The 7471-nt window shown below is 43.5% G+C and overlaps 1 long non-coding RNA gene across 1 annotated transcript; it reads left to right on the top strand.

Annotated features, from left to right (window-relative positions):
- Positions 1-1195: 1195 nt before the first annotated feature.
- On the top strand, positions 1196-1588 carry LOC127750794 (uncharacterized). The gene is made up of 3 exons (XR_008011847.1): positions 1196-1260; positions 1346-1411; positions 1487-1588. It is a non-coding gene; the product is annotated as an uncharacterized LOC127750794 (long non-coding RNA).
- Positions 1589-7471: the final 5883 nt, after the last annotated feature.

Genomic DNA, 7471 nt, shown 5'->3' with positions numbered 1-7471 from the left:
GCTGATCTAATCTCTGGTCCTTCCACAGCTTATCAAGGCAACCACAGAAAAGTTTCCAGCTCTTATGGACCAAACCTGTGCTGAGTTAGAGGGCAAATTTGACGTCAAAGCAGAGACTATCCTGACCACCAAAGTGGATGATATCAGTTCTAAAATTGTGCAGGAATTAGACAAGACGATCTTTAACAAGTTTAGTGAAGTGGAAAATACAATTGCACGGATTGAGGCATCCCTTACCAATAATCAAGTCGGTATTTTTTAAAATATTCTCTACGCTCTATTTCTTATTATGGTCCTCTATCTGTGAAATTTTGACCCAATGCAATTTTTTTTTTTTCAGGGAACAATAATTGAGGACATGAAGTCCACTATTGCAAGTGATCTTACTAAACTGGAAAAAAAGTTACAGGATAAAGTTCAGGACATTGTGCAAAAAGAATTTGGCCACATATCGGCCCAAGTTGCCCATGCAGTACAAAAAACAGTTGTTGACCAGTTCCGTAAAGTAGAAAGTTAAATTGCAGGGTTTGAAGAGTGCCTTATCAAAAATCCGGTAGGCATTTAATTTTTTTTTATCTAAGCTCTATTTCTTGTTATGTTGCTCTACCTGTGAAATTTTGATCCAATTCAAATTTATTTTTCTAGTCAGCAATAATTGAGGAGTTGCAGTCCACTATTACATGTTCTTTTAATAAAATGGAGAATATGGTTCGGGAAGATGTTGACAAGAAGAATGATCTAATACCTACAGCCATTAGTGCTGAGTTCAAAAAACTTCAAAAAATGGTGGCAGATGTCATTGCGACCCTCAACAAGATGCAGGTAGGGAGATTTCGCATTTTCCTCAGCTTTATTATTAATTTTGTTTCTCTATCACTAAAATTCTGATCTAATGCAATTTTTTTTTACCAGCTGCCCGCAGAGGCAACAGGCTTCCTCGATAATGTAAGTATACTGCAGCTTGTACAGCTTTTGTCTTTGTTTTCATCTGTATCTCTTAAATGTTTTTCATTATTTCAGACCACTGTAACCGAGGTGTCCTCTTATTCTCAAGGAGATGATTCCCAGGGGGAATCAGGCAATGATTGTGATTGCTTCATCAGTAAAGATGTAAGCAATAATAAAATCCATTGTGATTTTTGTTACTCTTACCTTGGCAAGTAACTGTTGGTCAATTCTATCCTACTACTTATTCTTTTGCAGGATAACATTGTCGAGAAACAGAATACTGTACAGCTTTCTAGTCTCGCTGAACTTAAGGTATGACATCACTGCTACTGTATATCTGTTAATTATCTAACCAGACTTAGCTGGTAAATTAAAGGGTATTCTCTGTCTGCTCCAGAAAAAGATCGACGCAAGAGCTAACAAACAAGATGAGCAGAGACCAGGAACATCTACTCTAAGACTTGTGAGTTAATGCATAAGAATTTGAATCTGAGCATGTTTTAAAAAATGTTGGTGCTAATTACTTGTTTATTACTAGGCACCAAAGAGGAAGGCAGGGTCTGCTCAAAATGATCATGTCGATCAGGACGACCCGCCACCAAAACAGACAAAGGTAAGTTTCCTTCTAGTTCCTTGTCCAGGGCGCATGTTTATAGGTGAACAGCTTGCTTAAGCTACCACTTGCATTGAGCAAATGATGATTAACTTTAAGATTTGCAGGCCACAAACAGGCTTACTCTCAGCAGCCAGACCACAAGACAACAGAAACCCAACCGACAAAAATAATCAGGTACCTAGTGGACATTTTCAGAGCTGTCAACTAAAAGGATATTTTGCAAACTTGATTTCCATGAATTGAATAATCAATTATGTACTTTTGCTCTTGCAGGAACCCACAGAGGACGAAAGTAAGTTCAATTTTTCCGTGAAGCAGACATTTGACAAAGATGGGTTAATTATACATTGTTACTCTCATTTTAGTGTGTGCAATCTGCCTCGTCTGTTCCACTAGAGACGATGTGCTAGAGACTTGAAATTTTCAGGGTATATTAAGGTCCACTCCTAGAGAACGAAACGCCTACGGCAAATCTTGGCAACCACCCCTAAGGGTGTGAATGGGGGTATCCAAGGTTCAAAAATTCTCCCAAAAAGGAAATTTCTGATTATGTTCTCTTACGGGGTAACTCGTCAGAGTAGAGCCCCGTGGGCGAAAATTTCGTCCGTTTTGCTCTATCTCTAACCGTTTAGGCGCTAGAGGGTCTTTTTTGACGAAAATAAGCTAAAAATTGCCATAGTGAACAATAAGTTGTACAAAAAGGCCTAAAAACCGCAAAATAGGAAGGAAATTCTTCCCCCACCCCCAAAAATCGTTTTCTAAGCAGAAGGGTGGGTTGTAGTCGCGGTGCTTCACCGGTACATCACTTTCTCGAGTCTTTGGGGCAAACTCAAAGACATCATTCGATCATGTTCTTCAGCAAATGGTGTGATAGAAATGGTCGGGCCGCAGGCCCGACCTGGCAGGCCAAGCAGGCCCGGCCCCTGCTGAACGGAGTTGCCGGCGGAGCGAAGTGGAGCTGGCAACTTCGTTTGGCAGAAGGGTGGGCCTGCTTGTTATTTTTTATGGGAAATTAAAGTGTTTGAAGTACTCGTTAAACATTGTTATGTGTTACTTATTGCTAATCCTTGCACACTCTTTTATCTGAGGTCTACAGGAATGAGGTGTTAGTTGGCAGCAGCAGTATTAGTTCTGAGCAGCAGATTATTATTTCTTCAATAGCAAGCCCTTCTGTTCAGCCTCAGTCATCCCTTTCACTAGATCAGATTAGCAAGGAGACTTCTTCAGATGATCAGGTTGCCAATGGGTTTGTAAAGAGTTTAAATTTATTTACTTCAGATTTAAATCTACCTCGGAAAGTGCCATTGGAACCAGAAATCTCCAACACCTAAATTTCTCCAGGAGACGAACCATATAGATAGACCACAGATGAGCCACATATCAACAACATGAATTATGTGCCAGAACAAAAATGGATGGGCAATTTCAATGAGACCAAGAAATCATTCCTGGTGGTGACAGGACATGAACTCCAAACCACACCATACAAACACAGAAATTGTTCATGATTTGTACACAACCTTCAGTAGAAATCTGGCCTTGAAGTAGTAACTGCAGGTCATGGTGATGGAGTTGAGCAGCTTCCTCATTTGTTCGCAAGCCATCTTGGTCCTTGCCATCAATTTGTCGAGTTCTCCTCACCACCTTTTCTTTCTGCTTTGCATTAACTTGCTTCACCTTTTGAGAGATCAACTGCTGGCCAGTTGTTTCCAGCAACAAGTTCAGGTATGACCCATTCTCATGCTCTGCACAGAGAAAGTGATTCCAACTGACATCAGTTTTGCACACAGCAATCACATGGTCAAGGACCTGGGGTTTGTGAAGAATTCTCTTCCACTGGGATTCAAAGCTGGCTTGAGCAGCTAAAAATACTGTTACTAGTGCAGCAGAAGGAAACATTTCTAAGGAAGGCATGGCATTGCAGGCAAATAGGGTGTCACGACTTCTTTCTGATGTAGTTAATTTTAAAAGACAACCCTTACATTTAATTTTATCAGATAAGTTGTTCAAAATTGAGGCCCAGATTTTAGTGGGGCCCTGTCTCCTCAAATCACTAGCTACATCTAGTCTTGTGGAGCTCTTTTGACAATCCCCGCGGATTAAAAATTCTTCTTGATTGGGCGGTGTTGTTGCAGATGGGGATGATGGTAAAGCGAGAATTAGTTGTTTGAGATCACCAATGAAGTACGATTCATCATCTATACAATTTTTGTCACGAACACTATGCGAAATGAATCTTGTAACCAGTGATGTCTTTAGAGCAGACGTAAACGTCTGCTCAGTCAAATCAGTTGCACTTCCACAACACTGTCTGATTAAAGAAAATAAATTTTCAACAGGGTCTTGATTTAGGTGACGAAGTTTTAGAACTTTGAGACCAGCAGTTCGAGCTTTAGACCACAACACACGAAAACTTTTCACATTTTCCATCCAGCCTTGAACACAAGGAGGAACATGCCTTTTCCCATCAGATTTTCTAATGTAAGTCCATTGCTGCAGACTTCTCTCAATTCTAACCCATTCAACCTGGTGCAGGGAATTCTCTGTGACATTTACTCTTGCTTCCTTCACCTTTTCGCCATTTCTTGGCCCATTGCACAAATCAAAGTAGAAATCTACATCAGCACAAAGCTCTGCAAGGGGTAAGCAATGAGCTAAATTATTTGATAGAGCATGAAAAGTTTTTATGGCGTTTGAAGTTGATTGACTGAGAGCTTGAGCTGCATAAGAAACTTTCATTTTATCCCTGCCCTGAGGATTTAGATGTTTGTAAGTCAAAGGGGACATTTTATGCAGGCTTTCATGTAGTTTAAAATATTCTATCAGGTGGCGCCATTTGGCTATTTTGCCCTCACCAAACTCCAAGTTGCTAGACAATAAATTGTTCCTCACATTTTTCAATATATGAGGCATATCCCACACATGCACTAGTTTGTGATCATTTACACAGTAAAATACCGAATCTCCACTGTCCTTCTTCAGCTCAGATATGGCTCCCCTATTTGTAGGACCTTGATCTGAAATGGTACCAAAGACATTTAAGTCAATAGCCAAGAGGGCCTTCACAACATCTTGAATAAGAAGTTTTAGCATGGTGGTGGGACATGTTTTAGAAACGAAAAAGTAGGCAATTGGAAAGGTCCATTTGTCATGGAGGCCTTGAGCCATAAAAACAAGGGCATGGTCTCCAATCCGATTTGTGGAACCCCTGTGGCCATAATTTTCAAAACCTGTGATGTTATTTTTGCCAACATTGTGCCACAGACGTCCTCGTAAAAACACTTCATCGAAAGCTACCATGCAATTTCTATTTTCTGGAGACATTTTAGCAATTTTCGTCTTTAATAATTCAAGTAAGGTGTTGGAGATTCCTGGTTCTAATGGCACAGCTTGCAGTAAATTTTTAAGAGTGGTTTCTGATGGCAAAATCATGTAACTTCGTAAAAACCTTTATGCACGGGTGCTTCGCTTATATATAGCCAGAGCAGAAAGCTTGTCATTTAGCGTCCAAAGTCGTTTCTTCTTTGGACGCTTCATGTTGACCATTTCTGCTCTGACTATTTGTCTGGTGAGAGGAGAGATGGTGAGTTCATCCACCATATCCACAAACCTTTTAGAGGCTAGCTTTGACAGCGAAGAGCATCATCGCTGAGCCTTCTCCAGTTTGCGGCGGACTGTAAATGCAGACTGGCGATTAGGTTGTCCCATTTTGGTGGGTCAGGTCACCGATTTCACCAGTTCGCGTCTCAAATAAAAGTATAGGTTCTTCCGATCACAACGAGCACCCACGGACCGCTGTGCGACAAGCGGAACTATAGGCGGATCGTTGCCAAAGTTTCTTGTCCGTTTTCGCGCGCTTCGCGGGTACCACGTTCTCGAGGCCGCCGGGCGGGGGCCGCGCGGCCGGTGTGGACGATCCGGTGTGTGGTGACTACCTAGGGTATGTACTCACCATCGGACGTGGTGCCGCCCCCCTCCCCCTCCCCCCTCATGACACAGGGCCTAAATACTCGGTTTTGGGTTATGTCGCTCGGGTACGAGTACCGTTCATCGGGGGCGATTACCGATTGCGGGGAAATGTAGCGGGGCCGAGGTCCGAGGCACGAATTCTGGGTTCCTAACGACGAGCGTTGTTACTCTAGGTCCCCAGTGGGTCCAGGCGCAGATTAATGTCCAACTGACGGGGGAGACGGGGCCGGTTGCCCATAAACAGGGGTTTCGTGGCGAAAATTGCCTACATCTCAGGTAGCGCACTGGAGGGGAGGGGAGGGGGGGGGGGCTCTCCCCGTGCTCCGCCCGCACCCTTCATACGCCCCTGAGTTGGTCGCCGACGTCCCAGGTCCCAGGCAGGTATTAGAGGTCCCGGACGACGAGGTCGGTCTCATGAGGTCCAAAACTGTATCTAAGTTACATAAAAACAAAGCATTTGCACCTAGCCGAGGTACAACTTATACCTTCCTAAATACAAATTCATATCTGATAAAAATGTGCTCAAGGTCAAATTTAACCTAGGTACAAAAATTGTCTCTCTCCATTTAGAGTGCACAACCAACTTATTTAGCCTTTTCCTCTGTTTTGCAGACCAACTATCAGTCCCAACGTGACACCAACAAAAATTGCTGGCCTTGCTGCCCGCGTCAGACGACTGTTGGCTGAAGAAGTGGATGGCCGTATGCTGTCCTTACAAGTGGACGGCTGCTCGAAGAAACACCGACACTTTATTGGTGTGAATGCTCAATATGTCAAGGATGGAAAGACTGTTGTAAGGACTTTGGCAATTCAGGAACTTCATCTACAGTCGACGGCGGAGCACCTGAAGAACACAATGCTTCGTATCCTTCGCAAGTTTGACATCTCTGTAAAAAGTGTTTTCTCCGTCACTTCAGACAATGGGGGGAACTATCTTTTAGCGGGCAAGCTACCCTTCCTAGAAGACACTGAAGTGATAGAAGACCTGAGAGACATCGAATCGGAGGGGGACGACTGGCTTGATGTGGAACTGTCAACTGACGATGAGCCCATCCAGAGCGTCAGATGCGCGGCCTACACGTTATTCCGTTTTCAAGTTCACCCGGAAAAGTGTCCAAGATGACTTTCCTCCGACAATTTTGAAATTTCGCCCATTTTGGTTCAAATTTTGAAAAAATGCGTTTAAATCTCGGCTCCTCTGAGTCCACAACTTGTGTGCTGCGCGACAAATTAAAGAGTAGAGTCTCTGGAACTCATACAAAAAAAATCCCGTTTTTTTATATGTTTTGCAGTTTTTTTTCGGCTACCGCTTCAACTATTGTTAAAAACAATGGTTGATTTTTGGTCTTTTTTCGGTCGTGCCTCGGGTACCGCGCTCTGAGCCGTTTTCAGAGAGCTGCAGCTTCGTAACCTTGGTGGAACAAAATCCAGCGACCACGCTGGATGGTAGCTAGGCCGTCTGGGAACACCTCGGGAAAATATGGGATTTTGTCCAGCAAGGATAAAAATGTCCCGCCCTCCAAAGTCGGCCCAGGGCGTGAGTGGCCAAGACTTTCCGAAAAAGTGTCCCGCCATCTTTTGATATGTTGTTCCCCAGGTCCAATAACGCATTTCTGGATGGTTAATTTTTGGTCCATTTTTCTTTCGTGCCTCGGGTACCGCGCTCTGGGGCGTTTGCAGAGGGCTGCAGCTCCGTAACCTTCGTGGAACAAAATCCGGCGACCACGCTGGATGGTAGCTAGGCCGTCTGGGAACACCTCTGGAAAATATGGGATTTTGGTCCAGCAAGGATAAAAATGTCCCGCCCTCCAGAGTCGGCCCAGGGCGTGACTGGCCAAGACTTTCCGAAAAAGTGTCCCGCCATCTTTTGATATGTTGTTCCCCAGGTCCAATAACGCATTTCTGGATGGTTAATTTTTGGTCCATTTTTCTTTCGTG

Source organism: Frankliniella occidentalis, unplaced genomic scaffold, assembly GCF_000697945.3.
Source record: "Frankliniella occidentalis isolate FOCC.00 unplaced genomic scaffold, Focc_3.1 Scaffold262, whole genome shotgun sequence".
Taxonomy (NCBI): domain Eukaryota; kingdom Metazoa; phylum Arthropoda; class Insecta; order Thysanoptera; family Thripidae; genus Frankliniella; species Frankliniella occidentalis.
This window is presented reverse-complemented; position numbering and strand designations above follow the sequence as displayed.